The sequence below is a fragment of the Apostichopus japonicus genome, chromosome 14 (assembly GCF_037975245.1).
Source record: "Apostichopus japonicus isolate 1M-3 chromosome 14, ASM3797524v1, whole genome shotgun sequence".
NCBI lineage: Eukaryota > Metazoa > Echinodermata > Holothuroidea > Aspidochirotida > Stichopodidae > Apostichopus > Apostichopus japonicus.
In genome coordinates this window covers 12223678-12247282 of record NC_092574.1, presented here as the reverse complement: position 1 = coordinate 12247282, position 23605 = coordinate 12223678, and the positions used below count along the sequence as shown (strand labels likewise).

The following is a 23605-nucleotide window of genomic DNA, read 5'->3' as shown; positions in this document are numbered from 1 at the left end:
AAAGAAGGTTTATCGTCCATATACATTTGCATTATCAATGGAAAACCTTGGATTATCGGTCGCGAAATCTGTAGCATCAACCGCTAAACCTAACTTGTATTACAGGTCGAAAATCCAGGTTCCTCAACGATAAACCTGTATCATCGCTCTAAAAACTCGGAATATCATCGTTGACCTTGGATTATCGTCTTTCTTACATATTCGTATTAGAGAGCATGCATCTGACATGACATTTCCCGTTTTATGCTATGAATCTAATCTACATGGATTTATCCAGATCACTTCAATATGACTACCTAAGTCTCCGCGACGACAACATAAATAAAGTAGTACATACGGCGCGCCATACTCTAGTACCGCGAAGATCGGATCCGACCTATTGCATGTGAAGCGGCATTGGTACTTGCTAGTGTATGCCCTGAAGACGAAGTGCGGGAAGTCAGCACGCAGTCAACCAACCGCCGGCGTTTATTTCATCTATCCTGTCAAAATGTCTGAGCAGAAAAAGGTAATGTATCACCATGCATGTGCTGTTGAGGAGTTCACCACCCAATGTGATATATGAGTCTAACTCCTACACCAAACATCGAGAACAATATTTTTATTGTTCCTTGTAAACAAAGCTAACAAAAGTTAGGCTAGGCCTAACCGATTAGTCACAATGATATAGGCCTATAGGCTAGGAAGCCTATAACCTGCCGTTGGGCTCGAACATGCCAACTATACCAAGCCCCGAAAAATCCACAAAATCAGTCATTTAAACCTACAATCAGAATCGCACTTTTTAATAAACTATCAGCCTTATTTAATTCGATTTATTCAACTAACTATTATATATTTGAAGACAATCATGTATCAACACTTATGAACTTACAATTCAAACTATTCATTCAATCAACATGTACAGTGCATCTACTCCCTAATATTGTCTTAACTACAATTCAGGCTACCCAGCGAACCTTCACATTTGAAGCAGTGTATACTTTCCTTATCAGAGAAAGCTTCCCTGATACATGCCTGTACACCAAGGTCAAATCCATACCTTAAATGTACCTTTCCGCCATGGCCGAAAGAGTAATGGAGTATTGTCTCTCCGTTTTAGAGTAATACTAACTTTTTTTTCTTTCTTTTTGTTTTTTTGTATCTGACATGAAGTAATTTCTCTCCTTTTTAAAGTACTTAATGTAAAGTAATCTACAAACTAGTTCCTAAACCATCTCTCACTACTCGAGCCCTTTAATGATCTTGGGATTCTTATGGAAAGACACTGGTACACGGCACACAGAACTGACAAATAACGCCCTACCCTTCAACTTTAAATGGAATTGTTTAGTGGAAAATGGGGTTCAGTCCTTTCGGTCATATCATTTTTTGTATTTGTATTGCCCTTAGCATTGCCCTGTGATGAATTTAAGTTCTGGTATGACAGTATATTTTGTGAACCAATAGTTCCCGGACTCATACCGCACTGCAATTTATCATACCTGAGCTAGGCGTACATATAACCTGCGTATATAATTTTTCTGACTTTTTTGTCAAAAATGTTACTTTCTCCAATTTGTTTCTTTTTGTCTGTAGGATGTGAAAGATGAATCAGAACACATCACCCTGAGAGTAATTGGTTCTGTGAGTATCAATCTTTCTTTGTATTAAAGACATGTAATAACATAACATCATTTACTGTAGCTTGTCAAACCATTTGCCTGCTGATCATTCCAACGTTTGACTCATTTTAGTTATTATTTAGCTATATCTAATATAACTTATGCAAAGCTGACATCAGGAGGTAATGACATCAACCACAGCACTCGTGAAAATGGGATTTGAGTGATTGAATTCCTTGAAGCATTTGTGGGGATATACTTGTATTCAATTGCTCAAATTAGGCAATTTGATGCAAGACAATTTACAATTTCTTACAAGACAGTTTTGGCACCTTTAAAGTACGACTCCACGATATCATACTTGCACTATGTACTACTGTGTACTGGTTAGTAATTTCTTTTCGGTCGGTCCCCTGGTACCTGTTCCCATCACTAATGTGTACCAAACAGTAGAATTTCCTGTGTACGAGTGGATGTTGTGAGAGATAATTAGTTTACTAACACCATCTTACATATTTTTTCTTGCAGGAAGGTTCAACCGTTCAATTTAAAATCAAAAGGCCAACACCCTTGAGGAAGCTGAAGAAAGCATACTGTGATAAGCAGGTATGAAAGCAGGATCGTTTTTAGTCTACCTAGCCAAATTAGAGTTTGGCCACAGATATTTGACCTGGATCTCACCAAGAGACTGAGTTAAGGGCCCTGTAGTCAAGGCTGGTATAGTCTGCTCCAGTACTTGACAATATTTTTCAGAGGAGCCTGTCAGGGCTTTGTCATGAGCCATGTTAACCCAATACATTTTGTAAGTGCTCACAACAAATGCATATATGTATATATATATATATATATATATATATATATATATATATATATATATATATATATATATATATATATATATATATATATATATAATGAAGAGGACAACATGTAATGCCTTTAAATCCAACATAATATTTAGAATAGAATAGAAATAACTACACAAATTTTCGGACCCCTGGTCCTTCGTCAGGTGTAAAAAGAGTGATTGAAATCATGTTAGTCTGCATAAGCCCCAGACTGCTCAAAGTGCTTGAACCCGGAAAGAAAAGCCATATCCCTATCGAGACCCTGACAGTGTGAACGTACTTTAAGGATCAATTCGACTTCCTTCAAGTTTCCAAGATGGATTATAAAACAAACAAGCAACAGTGAAGCCGTTATGGTATTGGTCTGTCTTTTTCTTCCTAAGTTTGAATGATCTGTTTCATCAGTCTGGCTCTTCTTGCTACCAATAAACATTTTGATGTATCTATTTATCTGCGAAAGGAGTTCGCCTGCCTGGATAGATATTGTTGATACAGTTTCCGGTATTTTCTGGTCACTACAGTTAACTGGGGCTCTGTGTGTATGTGTGTGTGTTTATTATCTACATGGCACAGTGCCCAAGGCATAGAACTCGGGAGCTGCAAAGATGAGGTTGAACTTGAGGTTCATTTACAGTGCAGTACAGGTCCTTTAATGCAGCGAGACAAAAAGAAATCAAGTACCCAAACCCGTTCTGTCTTCCTCCAACGACTGAATCTGCGACTTCAAAGAGATGATGTCTACTTCCAGAGATTTCACTTTACAGCCCATCTGCGTTTCCAGTCTCTGTAGCTCCTAGAAAAGTATTAGAAATATGTTAAAGTTAATCCAAAGTCAATGAACCTTAGTGCATCATCTCAGAATATTGGTACAAATGCTCTATTTACTTCAGAAACTGACTGTTCTAATCTTGTTGATAGAAAGCCAGTTCATACGCATTCACACACCAGTACACTCACTGTGGTCCAGTCTGTGACACAAATGTCTGAAGTCAGATTCCTACCTTTGCCTGATGAGTCCAAAAACTGCAAAATGGGTCACACACACACACACCCACACACATATATATATATATATATATATACATACTGTGTATATATATATATATAAATGAAAATCGTAATGAGTTGGAAAATCAAGAACAGTGAAAAAACTTTCAGCCTCCACCGGGATTCGAACCACGGGCCTCCCGCTCTGTACGCGGACACCCTAACCACTAGGCTATGGACGCTGATTGTATGTCCAGAGGTTCGAAACCGGTAAGGAAGATCGTAATTCCACTGTAGGCGTTTGTCACCTATATCGAACAATACTAGTTCTGTTTTTGGTGACATATTTTGCACTACTCTAGAGATCAAACATGATGCTATCCAACTCGAAAATCATTTGTGATTCCTAAAGCCGGATCTCGAAAGAGATACTTTGAACAGACTTTATGTTAATGCAATGGAGGTAAACGACAAAGGCAAATGAATATATATAAATGAAAATCGTAATGAGTTGGAAAATCAAGAACAGTGAAAAAACTTTCAGCCTCCACCGGGATTCGAAATATATAATATAATATATATATATATATATATATATATATATATATATATATATATATATATATATATATATTTATATAGCACTGGATTGGTATTTACGTTTACTTCTCCAAGTTGGTGCTTAGGTTTACCTGAGGTGAAATGATTGGATCAACTTGAAATTTTACATCAGTATACCTTATGGTACTAGGACTGCATATCAGTCGTTATAAGTTGCTAACTACTTTTTGGGTCATTTGGCAAGAAAAAATCCAATTGGTCAAACCCTTACGGTAAACCTAAGTCTTGCTCTCAAAGTATATCCCCCAGTTGGTATATAAGTTGACCTGACGTACAGGCATCCGTAGTTTTCTTGACAGCGGCAGTAGCCTGTATTCAGTGTATACGCTCTACACTGTGTACACTGTATACGCCAGGGCTAACGCTAAAGCATACCCGTAGGCTGCATTGCATGCAACCCAATAACAGTTTCGGCTAATATAAGATGATGTGTAGTACCTGTTTCCTCTCGATGCAAGGAGACTGGGCTTGAGATCGGGTCAGTCGTTCGCCGGGTAGTTTGGTTTTCGTGCCCAGGTTCTTTCCTTGTTGACTTTTTCTTAAAAAAGTACCGTTAAAACGAAAACGTCTCACCAACAACTTCAGGTAAGGTCCATGAGATTAGTCAATAAAGTTTGGTGATATTAATAACGTTGATATTATAACGTTGTTGCATACAGCTTCACGTTATTTGTTCATACCCATATTTCAATACTATAGTCTAGACTAGCTTCTAGCCTAAAACTTGTAAGGCCTAGCCTACGTTCGGCTGTAGCCTAGGGCCATAGTCCAAGTCCTAACACTACCTTAGCATTGGGTCAAGGGTAAACTGGTCTGTAGTTTGAGCTACAAATTAATACCAACTGCCAGATAAATTAGATTTCAAGTAGGTCAGCTTAACTTCTTAGCCTACTGTGCATGTATGTATCATGTATGTCCTTAGATTTTGCTGGACAATTATGTTACTGTACATTGCCCTAATCATGACCAGATACTGTAGCATGGTGGGCTTATAATTGACGCACTTAAGGAATTGATCAATGATATCTATCAAGGAAAAATCCAAATTACTCAACTGTATGTGTTTTTCATATGTGTAGTTCCTCAGAAATGTTCTAATCTCAAAATATTTAAGGTTCTGTGCTTATGCACCGTACAATTGAGCAGAATTTGACCACAAAATGTCTGCCGTGTCAAGTTCTTTCATACCTCTAAATTGACACATTCGTCGATAAGCTAACTGTAGTGTAGGCCTTAGTATACATCCATTGACTTTAGATGCTGTTTGCTATGCTCTGAGCCTCTAAGCTCTGACAGGTCATGTCCCAGAGAGTAGTGTTCTCATATTGAGGTAATGTTGGGTATTTTAAGGGTGTAAGATTTCCAAATGGCCAAAAAATGTGCAAAACTGGGGGGGGGGGTGTTAAAAGCTTAAAAAATACCACAATTTGGTCAGCAAATACCTCAAATGGATTTCAAACTCATGAAATATGTAATTTTGTTTGGCTGCAAAAAAGTTTAGGTGGACTGTTGTATCGTTGCTAGTAATCATTTAAGGTGCGTCAATTACGGGGGTGCGTCAATTATGAAGCCTTTACTATACTGTACAATAGCTATGCCTAGATTATTATAGACTGAAGTCACCATGCAAATGTAACTTACAAGTAGCTTGTATTGAATAAAAGATGCTATAATTGCTAGAACTTTTCAAAAAGTTCTTGGAAGTCTTTACTCTCCAATATATTCTCAGACATTCTAAACACCACTGTACTGTAAGATGTCTGAATATCCCAGTGAGGATATCAATAAAAACAGTTAAAGGATATAATACTAGAAAATCCAGCATCAAATTTGGGCCAATGCAGAATACCTTTAATCTAAGTCTCTCAAGTGATGCATTGTGTTTCAAGTGTCTTATTTATAACTAGCCAAAATTTGTACAAAATAACAATGCCATGCATCCAAAAGGTTATTGAGTCAGTACATTTCCATAATGTAACTATTACAAAAGCTGAGTGCACCTAATTAAAGGTTAACATCCTCCAAAAATCTATATAACACAAAAATTTGATAAAGCCTCTATCCCCTCCCTTGCATATACTGTAAGTCATTTTGTTAAGTCTATTTAGATCCATAAGTAATACCAAGTTGACTAAATGTGCAATATTCAGTGTTAAAGATCTGAGCTCTGTATTGGCCCAAAATATATTGGAGAGAAGTGTACGATAAAAATTGAAATAATGCACATCTACACTCTGACCATTTGATATTTATTTGATTGGCACTGTTAATGTTTTCTCAGACAAATTTGATGATCAACATTCTCAATCTCAAGATGAATGACAACAGCCCACTATCCAAGGGAATAACACTGTACGATGTAGCTGCCATGCAGTGAAAAAGTCAATGTTGGAACGGCAGCAATCATAGCTAGAGCACAGATGCCGTCTGGGACAGACTGATGTGGTGACCTACTGCATCATTGACAGCAAAATGGAAGACATTTTCTGAATTAACCAAAAAGAAGTTAATATTCTGTAGGTTTGACATCGCATAAACTTGATACCATAGGACTCTATTATCTCAAATACGAGTAACATCTGAGGTAATTTATTCCAAAGTTATGGAATGAAGAAAGAAACAATCAGAAGGGATGAAAACTTTTGTATGATCTGGTTAATGTGGTGGTATCTTTTCCTCTATCTCCATAGTATTTAACTACACTAGAGCTATATCCACTCACTGGTTTTTAATCTTAGGTCAATGCAAGACAACACCAAATTGTCAGGCTAGGTCCACATAAAATGTACATGCATATTTAAATTTTGAAATCTTTACAATTGGTAAAGCTTGAATGACTTGCAACTTTTAAAAGCACTTGCTATGGTAGGGAGCTGTTTCAGCTCCAATTGAATGCATGGCTGCATAAATAAAATGTGTTATGTTGTATACAAGGCAAGATGAATCAAGAATTAATGGGCCCAAAATGGGATGGATAAACGAATTGAAATTTACAGTGAAAATAGTATATATGAAAGGTTGTGAGATGATTAAAATATTGGCTGAATTACAGGAGATTTAGTTTTGTAAAGCAGTTCATTGTTTCCTTCATTTGTAGAGTGTGAGGTCATGTGAGGTCTATTCGGTAATCGCAAAACATTCCAAGCTATATTGCGCGTGCTATAATTGGGACCAAATCAGCATATCTTTAAGAGAAAGCTTTTCTTTTTGTACCAACAGATGGATAGATCTACAGGCTAATACAGCAAAGGATATGCTCTAATTAGAAATGCCAGGCACGATTATCACACAGTTTACAGTGGGATGAATACAATCATCAACCAAGCTTTTCATCATGCTGTACATAGTGGTATACAGTAGCTCCTTGTTGGGCTTATCAATTAAAAGCTTGCATAGAAGCCGATGCCAAGCAAAGCAAAAGTATGTCCTGTAAATCGCGAAGTAGATTCACACATCTCATGTATATCCTCTGGGACACAGCACATCTTTCAATGGAGTTAGGAAGTTGCTGGGAATAGTTGTTGGATTGGCACAGTAATGTAGTAGCAGTAACAGAAAACTAACTAGTTCCAGGATATGTTACACTGTTACACCATATAAAAGATAGAGGAAATTAATATTATAAGCTTCAAGCAGACAGAACCAAGAGAATGCAGACCAGTCTTCATGGGAAGTCTTCTACATATTTAACTGTATAAATGGACTCATTCATTTGCAATGTACTTCTTGAAATATTTTAGTTTGGTGACATTGTGGCACTACATGTTTTTGTAAGTATTAGGGAACATTTGCAGCTGCTTGTCAAGAACATGGAACTTGTTATACAACTAAAGTGGTCCTGATGGTTAAGTGTTGAGGTTACTGGATATTTTGCTGCCTTACCTTGCTTTAACTGTTCTTAAATGCATTACTCATGTTTTAAGATGTTTTAATTTTGTATTCCAAGCAAGATCAGCAAGCCATAGTACAGTAATTTTCAACAACCACCACACAGATACTTGTGCAGGACTAAGGGTATTTGTTAAGCAGATTACTATTATAAAAATCTTTCAAACTTTTATCCCTCAAAATCTCCAGGGGTACACTGCATTGTTTCTGAACCACAGTTTCACAATTCTACAAGTGGGGTTCAGGGGTTATGCTATGGGAAAAGTTTACAATGTTAGGCCTTGCTTAATTACTGAAAGCTTGTGGTCTTTTATTACACCAAGAACCAGTTTATTCTTTAAACAAAATTAAATTATTTCCCCTCAAAATTGAGGGGAGTGAATACAGCAAAGGCACATGCAACTAGCACCAATGTCATGGAAACCTAGTGCAGCCCAATGAAACATACTGTAAAACCACAACATTTGTAACTATAGGTATGAAATTGTGCAATCCAGGGGTATTGTGTATAATTTTGTCCCTCCAAGCATGGAAACTCCATGATATTGTGGTAATTTGCATTGGTTACGTTATTGGATACATGTTCCTATACTGGTAAGTCTAGATAAATACTTGAGGTATAAGTTAGTTCCCAAAATGTTTCTCATGTATGAGAGAGGTCAGTAAATTGAGGTCATGTAATAGTGCAAGTATCTTGGTTTATGTGAAATAAATCTTGTGGAAAATATAAACTGGGATTGAAAATACAATCAACTGCTTGAATATGATTGTACAATTTTTATTGTGTCTCGTCTATTAATATCATGCTAATCTCCACTACTGTATGTGTTTGGTAATAAGCCAGATTTCTGGGTAGAAGGTTAAAAAAGCAAATCGTCAACAATTTTTGATGAATTTTAAGCAATCACATTCACTGCCTCTATCTCTGTTTATGTTTTGAGTCAGCAACACAGTATACTGCACAGTAGTGTACAGAAAGGGACACTTTCTGTTGTATTCCTGATCAATTGAAAATTGTTTGTTGTTTGACTGTTTGTAGCAGTATTCCTCTGAGGAGTGAAAAAAATAAACATACAGTGAACAGTTGCAACTGTGCATGCATTTATACATTACTTAAATTATGTTCTGATGAAATTCATGTAATATTCACTGTCGATTCTAGTTCAAAACTGCCAGTACACCATTAGTTCCTGAGCCATAATTTTTTTGCTTTAAAAATCTGGCTTTGAGTGTATAGTATTTTGTCAAAAACATAAAAGTGGAGGGGCTGCTTATCATCATTCCCTGAACAGGCTTACCCAATTTGTTAACTATAATGGTAACATATCAAAATGTCTGGGGATTTGCCACAGTGCTGACAATTTTCAAATATTTCCATGGTTCCACCAGGGATGTTAGAGATGGACAAACAACATTTGAGCTTTCTTTAACGTTTGTTTTGTGCCGACATTAATACTGTTTTTGGTCCAATACTAATACCTAAATAGGGTGACAGGACAAAATCCCCCAGACAAAGTCCCCCTAGGACAAAATCCCCCAGAAACAAAATCCCCCTGGACAAAATCCCCCTAGGACAAAATCCACCCAAGCCAAAATCTCCCCAAGCTATAAAAAATCCCATCAATTCTTTACAAAAATGCGTCATCCCGGTCCCCGGTATCGTCATCCAGTACCGTCATCCGGTACCCTCACCAGTATTTCCATTGGTACTCTCAGTGGTTCCCGGACCAGTACTCCGACCATACCCCGACCGGTACCTTAATAGTGAGCCTGAAAGTTACCCCCACCGGTACTCCTCCCTGACCAGTACCCTGGACTGTACCCCGGCCGGTACCTCGACCGGTATCCCAACTGGTATCCTGAAAGGCACCCTGACACATACTCTGACACGTACCCTTACTAGTACTGGTACAATAAACAGTAATTTGACCAGTACCTTGACCGGTCCCTCAAATGTCACACCATGGAGCTATATCCCATGGCCACACTAACAGGTAGCCTTGCAATTACCCTCAATGAACTCCGGACTAGTCCCCTGACCAGTATCCGGACTGGTATCCTGACCAGTACCCTAACCAGTACTCTGAGTGGAACCCTGACTGGTAGAGTGACCAGTATGATGACCGGTACCCTGACCAGTCACATGACCAGTACCTTGACCGGTACCCTCACAGGTATCCTAACAGGAGCCCTCACAGTTACACTCGCCAGTACCCTCACTAGTACCCTGACCAGTCCCCTGACCAATCCCCTGAACGGTACCCTAACCAGTGCAATGTCCCATGCCTTGACTGTCACACCTGGGCCATCGCTGGTTGTTGCAGGCAGGCTTTGTATGGGTCAGTGGGATATTGTCTGGGGGAATTTTGTCCGGGGGATTTTGTCCTAGAACCCATAAATATCACTCAAAACGGATAATGGTACCAGACGGTACCTGTACGTTGTCTGCTAGATTCATACGATGTCAAAAGGCCAGAACATGCACTATAATACTGTTATCAGTCGTCAGTAGGTATATACCACACTCATCTCATATCAGTATTTTTTTCTAATGTCATAACAGGCAGTGACGGAGCGTCCATACAGTCAGGCGGGGGGGGGGCGGACTCAAATGGGAAGCTGGCGCCCTTTTCAGCTATTCAACACTTTTTACTTATTCGCGATTATTTACTTTTTTATTGCGCTCTCATCTACCTATTGACATTTGTCACATTTTGTTGGCGATGACACCTATACCTAAAGGGTCATTTCCGGCGATATAGGGAGTATCTTTACTCAAAAGATTTCTGTACGCTCTGCGCCAACCTGTGGTGGCGCTCCGCTTAGATAAAGTCGAAAGCGCCCGTACAGACCTTTCTCGCCCCTCTGACCAATATCCCTAGCTCCGCCACTGGCTACCAATCTTCTTCCCCGTCAATCCGTCTAGTACCCCCCCCCCTTCCCCAACCGAACCTCGTATGTTAAAGGAATATCTAATGATTAGAGACACTTATTCTAATGTTAAACCAGCAAAGAGCAAGCAATAATGATTTTATCACTAAGATTTTTTATAATTTCTCAGTTACACCGTCATTTAACTTCCCACTCAATCTTACACTCCCTGATACTCTTCCATCCCAATGTAGGAAACTTCATCGTTACACGCAGCACGCAACGATCTTTGTTCTACTTAATTGATCCTTACTGAGTCTTTCAACTAAAAAGCATATTTTTTTCCAAACAGATTAGTGAAAGTTACACAGTTTAATAAATTAGAAGCATCTCCTTGTTAATGTGTTATCGGCGTATAGTCTTCCGATAAGCGTAACTTAGGTTTGAAAGAAATCAATGGGAGCAGGCAGTAATGATATAAACTTACATATATATATATATATATATATATATATATATATATATATATATATATATATATATATATATATATATATATATATATATATATATATATATATATATATATATATATATATATATATATATATATATTCAAATCTCTTATTGAACGAATTATCAGCCCCCTGGTTACATCGTCATTTATCATCCCTCCCCCATCCTGCCCTACCCTTCTGCACCTCACACACTCCGCTCTATAGGGTTAAAAGAAATCAGCGAAAGCAGGCAGTAATGAAATTTACTTACATTAATGAATTTTTAAATCTCATTTAGGACAAATTATTAGGTCCCCCTGGTAACATCATTTACCCCCCCCCATTCTCCCCTTCCCTTCCTTACAATCACCGCTTCTCTTACACCTAATATATGAGATATCCTCGCAAAGCGTGATGAACTAGGTCCCTCATTTATCTAATGCGTGGAAGGAGCTCGAAACTTTCTTCCTTATCCGCCTATTCCAAGCTTTCTCCAAGAAAAGAGTTACAGTACCTATTACCCAGATTTTTAAAAATAGCCTCCCTTCTCATAAAACGTGATGATCTATGTCTCTCATTAATCTAAAGCATGGATGAACTACCAACTTTAAGCATATTACAAAGTTTTTCCACAAAAGAGCTACGGAACCTACTACACACTAATTATGTAAATGTCACTAAACGGCATCCGTAGGGACATCGTTTTTTGGTCCACATTTGAGTTTCCATCATATCTTTAATCTGCTTTTCATACATATCTTTTATTGTGATTGTTATGATAACCACATCTAAGGACTTTTGAGTCGTATTATTGTATCCAGTGGAATTGTCTCGCTGAGATATAAAAGGATGAATTTTCCGTACGTTTTCACGGTAGGCCCCTCTGTTCAAGGTCAATGCACGACTATAACATTAGGTCCACTAAGTGCGGATATTGGTCTCCATTTGCCACTATTGCAGTAAACCCAACCGAGCAACGTGTCTACGGTGTCTCTTAAAAGACAATATTATTAACAAATTCGAAAAGAATTTTTAATCTCTTTGGTGTCATTTTAAAAGTATTTCTGATAACATTACGTACAGAATTCTTTTATATGAGAAAGGTACATATGAGAAACATGACAATGACCGTGATAAAACCAATTTCAAGATTACTAGCGATCAATTCGCTCAATTTGTTTCAAAAAATGATTGAAAAGTGATATGAATTCCTCCTCATTCATTCTTTTTATTTGAGCATGTTGAACGCTTGTGATAACATGTCATTACGAATCATTGCAGACGCTCACCCAAACCGTTAAAAAATACCCTCCCTCCCCCCTTCTCTTCCTACACTGAGCTCCCAATAGTAGCGGGGCGTCAATACAGTCAGGGGGCGGATGCCCCCCCCCCTCAACGGGCTAATATGGACTGCTGGCGCCCTTTTCAGCTATTGATCACTTTTTTTACTTATTCGCGAGTATTGACTTTTTTATGGCGCTCTCATCTACCTATTGACATTTGTCACATTTTGTTGGCGATGACACCTATTTATTCTTCGTTTATCTGCAAATTAGCAAGGCCCGGAAAGGGTCATTTCCGGCCATATAGGGAGTATCTTTACTCAAAAGATTCCTGTACGCTCTGCGCCAACCTGTGGTGGCGCTCCGCTTAGATAAAGTCGAAAGCGCCCATACAGACCATTCTCACCCCCTCTTACCAATACCCCTAGCTCCGCCACGATAACAGGAGTGACTTTCCATATGTTATTGGTAGGAAATTGCAGGAATTATTGGAATCCTCAATGAAAACTATACGTAGGTAGTCTTGTTTGCGTGGGGATTGAGTTGTGTAGGTGTTACACAAAAATGTAGATATGCTTTCTTTATTCTTGTGGAAAGCCGCTTTCACTTTGATATCAGATAAACCTGTAGTACATGCAGTGACGTAGCCAGGATTGTTCCAGTGGAGGGTGTGGGCGCTTGGGGGGGGGGCTTGAACAATTCCTGGGAGGGCGTCTTGTTACTACCTGAGTGGAGTGCCACCATATGGGTTGGCGCTCAGCATACGGGAAATTTTCAGCTATAAAGACCTCCTAGATCGTTGGAAATAACACTTCCCAGGCCTTGTAAGCTGCTCTAAAGTTTCACAGCATCCTTTATTTTGAGATCCCCATGTCTTGATATGGTCATCAAATAGTTTAGAGAAATAGAAGAAAAAAGACAATCTGGTAAGTTGCTTTGAAATATCATGACATATCTCGGCCTATGCGCTATGTCACGTCAGGTTTTTCAGCAACTATAGCCTACTGCAGGTCCGCGGTCGAAGGGTCGTTCATGAGTGGTCATCATGGAGATTCGATACCATGCAGACCACTGAATGATATATTTTTCGCACAGTCTTGCAAGGTTTAAAGAAATGGCTCCTTACATAGTTGGCATGATTCAAATTCATCCAGTGCAAATTCATCCAGATGCAAATTCATCAATATAATTGGTCGAGAACTTGCTAGAACAGTAAGCTGTCTGAATTAGCATCTTCAGATCGAATATTGGTTTGCTGAGTTAGGGAGCAATATGTTCGAAGTACAAGGACCAACCAATGAACACAATTTTAACATAAGAGGCAGAGATAAGACACTTTAGCAAAAATCATTATGTCTTCTTTCTGTTTATTACTGATAAATGCAAATATTTTCATTAAAAATATCAATATGAAATTTCATGTTACTTTCAGAAATATATAAACAAAGCAACTTCAACAACTTCAGCTCATTCACATTCATGCTATCAGCTAGAAAATTCACCATGAAGCACATTTTCTATGAGGTATTGATGTGAATACCACTGACATAACTTGTGCTATTCAAATGGATAAAGGGCTTGGTCAAGTCATGAATAAGGCTCTGCCCCATATATTGCACATGTACAAAAAGGGTTACTGCTGTACATGCAATACTTTTTTGAAGGGGGAGAGAGGGGGGGGGGGGGGGAGATGTGGTAACATGTTGAAAAGACCACATCTTTTAATTTGTCATTTTTCTTTTGAACATATGCAAATGCTAGAAATGAAAGCACTTGGAAATTTCTTAAAGAGATAGGCAGTTGTTGCCCTTACACTGCTTTGAAATCTGCACCACTGTAAATATTGTTGAAGGAGTGGAGTTCTGCGAATCTTTTGATAGTCAAGTAATAATTTTTTCTTTCACTGTTTGTTAAACAGCTCCTAGCAGTAATATGCATTTGCACGACATTGTATCTGAGGTTCATTATGTAACCGGTGTTTTCTACATACAGTCAAATTAAAAACCAATGTTAAACTTGTTCACCTGCAATGGTCTAAATTCAGAAAGTACATCAATATCATAACTCTCTTGCATGTTGTATAACGGTACTGAATTTGAAGTGGATTATATTTATCAATGAATATAGCAATGTTTTGGGTAAAAGCAATTAAACCTTCCACTTGAACTTCATGTTTTCCTTGCATTGTTTGCTACTTCCTCCTATCTAGATTCGAAAGGGACATATAGATAAATGCTCAATACCTCAAACAACATAATTTAACCTTGTTTCCCACAAAAAATGTTCTGTCCCAGTTTCTGTAAACTACTCGAGATAAATGGAGTGGTGGGGGGGGGGAGGTGTTGGACAGGTTGGGAAACTAAATATTTGACAGATGTTGTATTTGACAATAAATTCACCTTCCAAGGAAGTACTGTAATACAGTTCTTTAAGTGGCATTTTATGAAGGACCTACAGTATGTAACGATAGCAGAAATGGTTATTGCCTCCTGCTGAAATGTCCAATAAAGACTTGCAGTATTGGAATGTTCATCAGATTCCTCATTTATAGAAACATCTGTGTTTATTGAAACTTTCCTAGGATGTTGCCAACAAGATGCAGTTGAAGTCTACTGTACCTTGTTGTCAAAGGTGGAGCTCACAAAAAGTCCTATCAACTAGTCTTATTCAAGCAGTGGCAACATATGGGAAAAAAGAAAAGCAAAATATGGTACAATTTTGTTAATATTATTTTGAACTATTTATCCCAACACCCTATCCTCCTTTTAAGACTTTTGCAAGCTTGTAAACCAGTTACAGCACTCATGCAACATGATATGACAAAGGTTCATTGCCAGAACATGAAACTAGCAATTTGGAGTAAATTTGTTAAAAGAATGATGAAGTTAATACACTGACATATTGAATGGGGCTCAAAAGAGCTTAAGAAGTCTTTTGAGGTACATTACTTGTTCTGATAAATATATTAATTGCCCTAAGATTCAGCTATTAAAGCAGCTACTAGTCAGATACTAGATAGTATGGGATCATGAAGGTTTTCAGATTTTACCTATATTGGCTTCAAATAACCTTTGACTTGGCTAAGAGCACTCAGCACATGATACACCTGCATACAAACTTCCATTCATCATTCCAATATTGAACTATCATGTTAACATGGCTTTCAGTTCAGATATCTAGTTATCTCAAATGGGTTTCTGCTATACTGTTTATAGAATAGTACTCAATGTCAGAAACCTATATGCACTACATATGACTACCAACTTTTCCTTGTTGAGTTAGATGCTCTATGTTACTCTACTGACCTTGAGTAGCCTTTGACCCTCAATGAAGCCAACACCTACTGAAAATTCCAGTATAAATATAAAATTAATGAAATGATTCAGAAAATACTTTAACAGAAAGGAAAACTATTATAAACACTTCTGTTCATACTGACCTCAGCGTAAACAATTTAGAGACCAAGAACATATGGTATAATAACTATTAGCTAACATTTCTTCCTTCTACTCTGCAATTTTGAGAGAACAATAAGCAAAATTGATACTGGCAAATGTAACATGGCAACAATAACAATAATTCACAAATGATGATGACATCAGAAAAAGTAGCAACCATGACAATGATGATGATTTGAAAATCTTAATGAGCAATCCTAAATGTAACTAGAATTTCACTTTTAGTAGAGCAGGGTTCTCACAAGCACGTTCTAACCTGGCGGTGGTCGTGGTTTGAATGTGATTTTGCCTCTCCCTGCATGGTTTGAAAGTTGAGCGCCCGGGCTGAACATTTATGAACCAGGAAAAGCTTGCTGCCACTTATCTGGTCCGAAAAAATTATAGCATGAGGTAAATTTCCTCCTGGGTGCATAATTACCATAACAGTTCAAGAATTTTTACCAAAGGTGATCATATTTGAATATCTGGAGTCGGCTCGGACTTGAAGGGTCTTGGATTTGGCTCATACCAAGTGGGCTCGGACTTGGCTCAAACTCTGGCTAATTGGACTCGACTACAGCTCTGCCATAAATATAAAAAGATAATGGATTGTTAATAATTTATATATGATGTTGAGAAGGTAGAGACTTAGAAAGTTAACTCCTAAATGTAATGGATAGCATTAAACTCTTTGTTTCACTAACAAAAGGATTCTCAAATACAGTACTAGCAACATTACAGCTAAAATAATGGATCACCAATACGATGCAGTGAAGAAAGGGAGTTTAATAAAGAGCATCCCTCAATGTAATGACTAGGATAAAACTCTTAGTTTCACTAACAAAAGGATACCACATGCAGTACCAACGAGAGGGATGCCCATTATATTGAGGGTCCACTAGACTTGCTAGACCCAACACCCCCATTGTGGGAAGCATTACTGAGCGTCTAGTTAGCATTTATTGGGTAACTGAAGTATTGAAGGACCTTGGTGTCTCCCCTCCCAGTAGTTTTATAACATTTATGAACCAGGAAGAGCTTGCTGTCACTTATCTGGTCCGAAAAAATTATAGCATGAGGTAAATTTCCTCCTGGGTGCATAATTATCATAACAGTTCAAGAAGTTTTACCAAAGGTGATCTTTGGTATCTGGAGTCGGCTCGGACTTGAGGGGTCTTGTATTTGGCTCAGACAAGATGGACTCGGACTTGGATCGGGCTCTGGCTAGTTGGACTCGACTACAGCTCTGCCATAAATATAAAGAGATAATGGATTGTTAATAATTTATTATATGATGTTGTGAAGGTAGACACTTAGAGAGTACTCCTAAATGTAATGGATAGCATTAAACTCTTCGTTTCACTAACAAAAGGATTCTCAAATACAGTACTAGCAACATTACAACTAGAATAGTTGATTACCAATACGCTGCAGTGAAGTAAAGGAGTTTCATAAAGAGCATCCCTCAATGTAATGACTAAGATGAAACTCTTAGTTTCACTAACAAAAGTATACCACATGCAGTACCAACATGGGGGGGGGGGGGGAGGATGCCCATTGCATTGAGGGTCCACTAGACTTAAGGTTTGCTAGACCCAACATCCCCATTGTGGGAAGCATTATTGAGCGTCTAGTTAGCATTAATTGGGTAACTGAAGTATTAAAAGACCTTGGTGTCTCCCCTCCCAGCAGTATAACAACTGGAATAATGGATTGGTGAAACAATGTTTTATTTGATACAGTGAAGTAAGGGAGTTACATGAATAATAGTTAATGCAATGAATATGATTAAAATCTTTGTTTTACTAACGAAAATTATTCTCAAATACAGCAACATAAGAATTTGTATAAATGGATTATTAATAATGAATTTTATGATGCTGTAAAGGAAGAAAATTCATTAACAAATTTTAATTTGAATGCTGCATGTCATATACCTGTCCAGAAACTAAAAAGAAAAATTCAAACTCATAGAATGCACCGTACCTGGCTCCAAGCAATGACATATAAATCTAGTCCTCATTGTACGTACAGAAGTTGTTTGTACAATTTTAATCGAAAGCCTTTCCTTTCATTGAAAATTTTGATCTTCAGTAAAAATATTCTTCTGTCTGCAGATTTATGTCTGCAGGAAGTATTGATGACAGTACTTCCTTCTCTTGTGGAGAAATTCCATCAGCTCTCGTTAACCTACAACAAACCAAAACAACATTTCAATCATATGTCAAAGTTTCACTGAAGTACATTCCATGTAAATATTTTTTTAAAGCCTCACATTTTGATATTGACATTGTTGCAAAAGGTACAAATAAACACATCATAATCAAGGTTAAAATGTGATGGTGTGTTAACACCTCAAGTCTTTGCTTCACAATCCTACCTACAACTCATTCCAGCCTGCCAGATGGCAGATTTACAGTACATTTGGTTTTCAAGACTACACATAAAGTCATTTCAATTCTGATAACATTCTATGATGGTGGAAGTAGCAAAGTAAAACAAAAGGTTTGGCAGTGGACTTGGTGGGAAGTGGAAAGTCTTTCTTACATTACTTTGTTAGCCGTTGCCTTAGATCGTTTACAGTTTTTGAAAATAAACAGCAAATTTTCATCATCTTTGTTCGTGTTGAAACTTAGTACAGCAAATTTATATTATGTATAGTGTGTGTTGATCAGACTTAGAGGATATTAAAGGGAAGACTTTAGAAAACTAACTTCATGTCATAGGGATTTAAAATATATCTCACAGTCAATACTTACTGAATATTAAAGACAACTGGGATGTTTGCAATATATGCTTGTGGGAGCTCCTTATTTCCATATAAGCCATTTCTCTCTGCATCCCATGGTCAGCATGAACCAGCAGCTCAAAGTTACAGTATTTTGATATCCTGTGTCGACCTTGAAATTGCAGCCCTGTACTTCTTGCAATAAAGTGGAGCATATCTGCTGTGGTGTTCTCATTCTGCATTCATGCATTCCTCAAATTGTGCCAAATTTAAGCCATCTTTTCTGACAAGAGAATGAACATAAATAAGTCCAGATAATTGTTTCATAAATTGCAAGTGGGAGTCTTGACAGTGCAGTTCCCTATTTGATGTCAATACTTAGTGTACATGTTGTCCAATATTCATGTCAGTTTAGTTAATTTAGCTATCACTTTTTTCATGGAAACCGCATATGCAACAATTGAGAAAAATGCCACACTACTAAGTTTGAATATTGATCTATTATTTGGTATGTAAGTTGTACCCAGGAATTTAGCATGCAATCACTTCAAGAGATTGACTGAGTATTCATGCATGGTTCAATGCCTCATCCCGAATGCAGTTCATTTACTAAAAAAATGCATGCACCCTAGACTTTGTATACCGGTACATTTAGTCCCTCAACGTATCATTTGGGGTTTAAGCTCAGGACTACTCGTGTACACAGACTTTGGCATTATGACTGAGTTCATTTTTAATGTTTGGTTTCAATGATGTTGAAACTTTCCACTCACGATGGCATATGTGTGCGTGTGCATTGGTAGGAGTACTATGTTTGTGATCCTAGCTTGTAAACACAGTTTCTCATGACAGTAAGCTTTATTGGACAGATCTCATAGTTGGTACAGTATGTATGTATAGATGCATCACAAGTACAAGAAGCCTATTGTTTTTGGTGAAGGTCAAAGGTTATTTAGGTAAAAATGGTCAAATTGTGAAAACTCAATTTGAAGCATGGATAGATCTATTTATTGGTATGTCTAGGCCAGTGGTTGGGTCAACAGGGCAAACTTGTGAAAACCTTATTTAAACCATACATCTCAAAGCAGGGTACACTAGCTTGCAGAGATATAAAATGTTTAGTATCATGTTATATCGCTACAGAAGGCTTTCAGTGGTCTTTTTAGATCCCCAACTGTCACTTTGAAAATGTTGTTTATCACAGTTCTCAATAGTTTTTTGCTGTATATTATTAAGATACAATAAGTTGTACATGCAGCCTACACATATACAGTAGCATACATGTCAGATTGACAAATTCATAAAATGAAACTTATTACATAATGGAAACCATGTGCAGTGCAGTTTGCATAATGGTGATCTATTTATACACCCAACCAGCTAGTATCGGATCATAGCAACATGTTACCACATGTATGCATTTAAGTGTAAGGGAACAACTCCCTGGTTTGTGCTATGGACATGAGAACTATCTAGTGCCTGTTGAACATTATTCTTGTGCATTTTCATGTTACTTACTAACACCAAATTACTGCACACAGATGGTCATTTTTAAAAGTATGAAAACTGAATACAATCAAGAGCTTTTATTTGGACATGATACCCAGTATGAAACTACTTTAGTTGCACATACTGTATGTATGCTGGTTTTTATCATGAATGATTTTTATAGGAGCTATGAATTTTTTTTATTTTTATGAAGTAGGTCTGGATTCCCTTGGCATTATAACCTGATTGAAATTTAACCTCTGTGATTGCACTAATATGTGAGACCATTGATCAACCTAATTAATAGCTTTTAATGATGAAGACACTGATAACAATTTCATAACTCATTAGTGTGAACACAATGCAAGGTTCAATGAGGTATATACTGTTTATTTCCTTAAAATGCATAGCTGGTGGTTTTTCAACATACTCTAATCCTTTCAAATATGTTACATTGAATCTTTACACTTTTCCATTGATATATCGGAGACCGTGTTTTTTTGTTATGGGACTCCGTAAAACTGGATCAAACCTAGCAATTTTGGAAAAGGAATTTGCTCTTTTTGCAAAAACTCCTAAGTGCTCAAGTGACTGTACAGTAGGTCACCCTGTGAAGGCATTGTGGGACTTTGAGGAATACTTTTGATCAAGCTATTACTTCAGCACTATTAACACTACCCACATCATAACGTTAATATCAAAATGCCTAAATTACTTAGCCATGATTGCGTTGTTATTCTAAAATGAATACTCAATTGTTTACCTTCAGCCATGATTCATCCCATAGGTGCAGGGGGAAAAAACTCATGTTACAGTACAACAAATTGTGGTACACTGTTACAATGAGGCCCTATGTGACTTAGTTCTCTGAATCAGAACCAATGACACACCACTACTACTGTACGCACAGGGCTTAGTGATGCACACTAACACATAGATAGAGAATATTGTGGGGATGAATATTGTATAGTACTGAGACCGCAAACGTTTTCATATTTTTCACTTTTGTAACTCGTTCATGGAATCTGTCAGGCCCTTTCTTTTACTGTAGTGTTCCGTTTGCTTGTGTATCTGTTTTTGTGGAGTTGTGACTTTCTGACTGCCTTATTTTATGTCAGAGAGATTGAGACATACCCAAAGATTTATATTTCGTGAAATGGTTCTAAATTGCATCGCACGAATGCAAGTTCTTTCATACCCCTAAATTGACACATCTGTCGATTAGCTTACTGTAGTGAAGGCCTAAGTAAACATCCATTATCTATGGATGCTGTTTGCTATGCTCTGAGCCTCTAACTTCAGAAAGGTCAGGTCCCAGAGATTAGTGGTATTATATTGAGGTAATTTCGGTTATATTTAGGGAGTAAGATTTCCAAATGCCCCAAAACATGCACAAAAACAATTTGATCAGCATATACCTGAAATGGATTCAAACTCATGAAATATTTAACTCTGCTTGGCTGCAAAAAGTTATGGTTGCCTGCTGTATAGTTGCTAGTACTAGCTACAGTAGTAGTAGGCTAGTATATAGTAATAGTAGTACTAGGCCTAGTAGGCCTAGTAATATTTGGAGGTGCGTCAATTATTAAGCCTTTACTTTAAAAGATCTGGAAGATCACCAGGCTGCAAAATGTGTAGGTTGACCAGTCTGTTACAAGTATATACTTTAATTTATGTATCACATTTATTTTCCGAGTAAAAGTAAAAGGCAGTCGCAGGCAGCTGTGATTTACCATAGCCAGTAATACTGATGGGTCCAATTTAGGGCTAACGTTAGGCCTAGGCTAGTCTACTCTAACTCTAACCATGGTCTTAATATATTTGTGTTCAGCATGAAGGTATTTACTCTAAATGTTATTAATATATCCGGAACACTTTTAAGGAATTTACTTACAATGCATATACTCCACCAAAGTTCCAAAAGCCAACTTCAAATGGGCAACGTTTACGGTAACCTGCGGCACTTTCCTTTGTAGACTACATGGCTAGGCTCACATAAAGTAACGTTGAATGTAGTCTATTGGGATAGCAACGATACGATCCGATCGACTGCCCTGCCACCGAACACAGAAAGAACTGCTTAAGAATGGGGGCGTTGTTCGTTACGTGTAAATTTGGCAGTTAAAATAGAAACTCTTATTTTCTTAAATATCCCAAATTAATGGAAGAAAAAGTACAATTACGAAGATTTCAGTGTAATTAGAGGAACCTTTAAGTTTCGGAACTATATATGGCCGCATTTAGTCAAAATCGAGGTGTAAGGTTGGGATCAACATATATACCATGTTCGTAATTCTGTATATACCCTTCGGAATTACCTCCACTTTTGAGGGGAAATTTTACCCTTTAAATGAACGATTTTTTTTGGTAACTTCGGAATTGAAAAGTTTATGAGGTTTTCTCTTAACTCGAAATAATCATTCCTCAAAGGAAGTGAAATTGATTGAACAAGAAGACCCTAGACTTAGGTTTACCTGGTGTCAGGTAAACCTATCCCGAGGTAAACCTAAGTCCCAGCTATCATGCGTTGAAGTAAACAAAAATACCATATATATATATATATATATATATATATATATATATATATATATATATATATATATATATATATATATATATATATATGTATATGTATATATATATATATATATATATATATATACCCAGCATATCAGAAAGTAGCATGTTAGGAAAGGATGTTAAAACAAACATTATGTATTAGGGTTTATAACTGACCTCAGTTTTACTCTGCAGCTGGTCCTGCAGTAGGTGCATTTCTTTGTTTTGCTGGACGTCATGTCGCTTCTGTGATATTTCTATTCCTTCCAGCTGTACAAAAGAGATGGTTTTGTATCATTCAGTGAACTCATGGTTGCTTATCTTCAATCTCCACTTGGAAAGTTGGAATTAGTCTACATGAGTTGTTACACAGGTTTTTTTTTTCTTCATGTTCAGTGTAATTTTCTCTCTTTTTCAAAAGCCGAACAGTTAAAGGGGCATATTGCATTAATTACAGCCAAATGTCACTGCCTGAAAAGTTGTGTGAAATAAATATAGGCCACTTTTCAGTAGGCGCTGTATACCAAGCACACATTTTGTACATTCTGTAAAACAAAGGAAGTTGTAATTGCAAAAGTTGACTTACAAGATAACTTTAAAGGATGAGATTAGGCAAAAAGTTTAGTCTGGAAATGCTTAGTTCCAACAAAAACAGGAACATTCCAGTGCAAGAAATGTTTCTCTAGCTATTACTGTTTTCATATTATTCACCTTTAAAATATATGCTAAATCCCTGGCATGATCCTTTAAGGCTAAAATGATGATACTGTCATGTGCTCAAATGGTAATCCATT

The 23605-nt window shown here is 37.3% G+C and overlaps 2 long non-coding RNA genes across 2 annotated transcripts in view; one reads left to right on the top strand and one right to left on the bottom strand.

Annotated features, from left to right (window-relative positions):
* Positions 1 to 371: 371 nt before the first annotated feature.
* LOC139980284 (uncharacterized) overlaps positions 372 to 23605 on the top strand; it is a 39994-nt gene continuing 16760 nt past the window's right edge. The window contains exons 1-3 of the long non-coding RNA XR_011797498.1: positions 372 to 508; positions 1579 to 1626; positions 2133 to 2210. This is a non-coding gene — a long non-coding RNA (uncharacterized lncRNA). The remainder of the gene's footprint in view (positions 509 to 1578; positions 1627 to 2132; positions 2211 to 23605) is intronic.
* LOC139979872 (uncharacterized) lies at positions 18163 to 22285 on the bottom strand. Its single transcript, XR_011797382.1, has 3 exons — positions 22147 to 22285; positions 18796 to 19047; positions 18163 to 18226 (listed from the first exon to the last, which is right to left on the bottom strand). It is a non-coding gene; the product is annotated as an uncharacterized lncRNA (long non-coding RNA).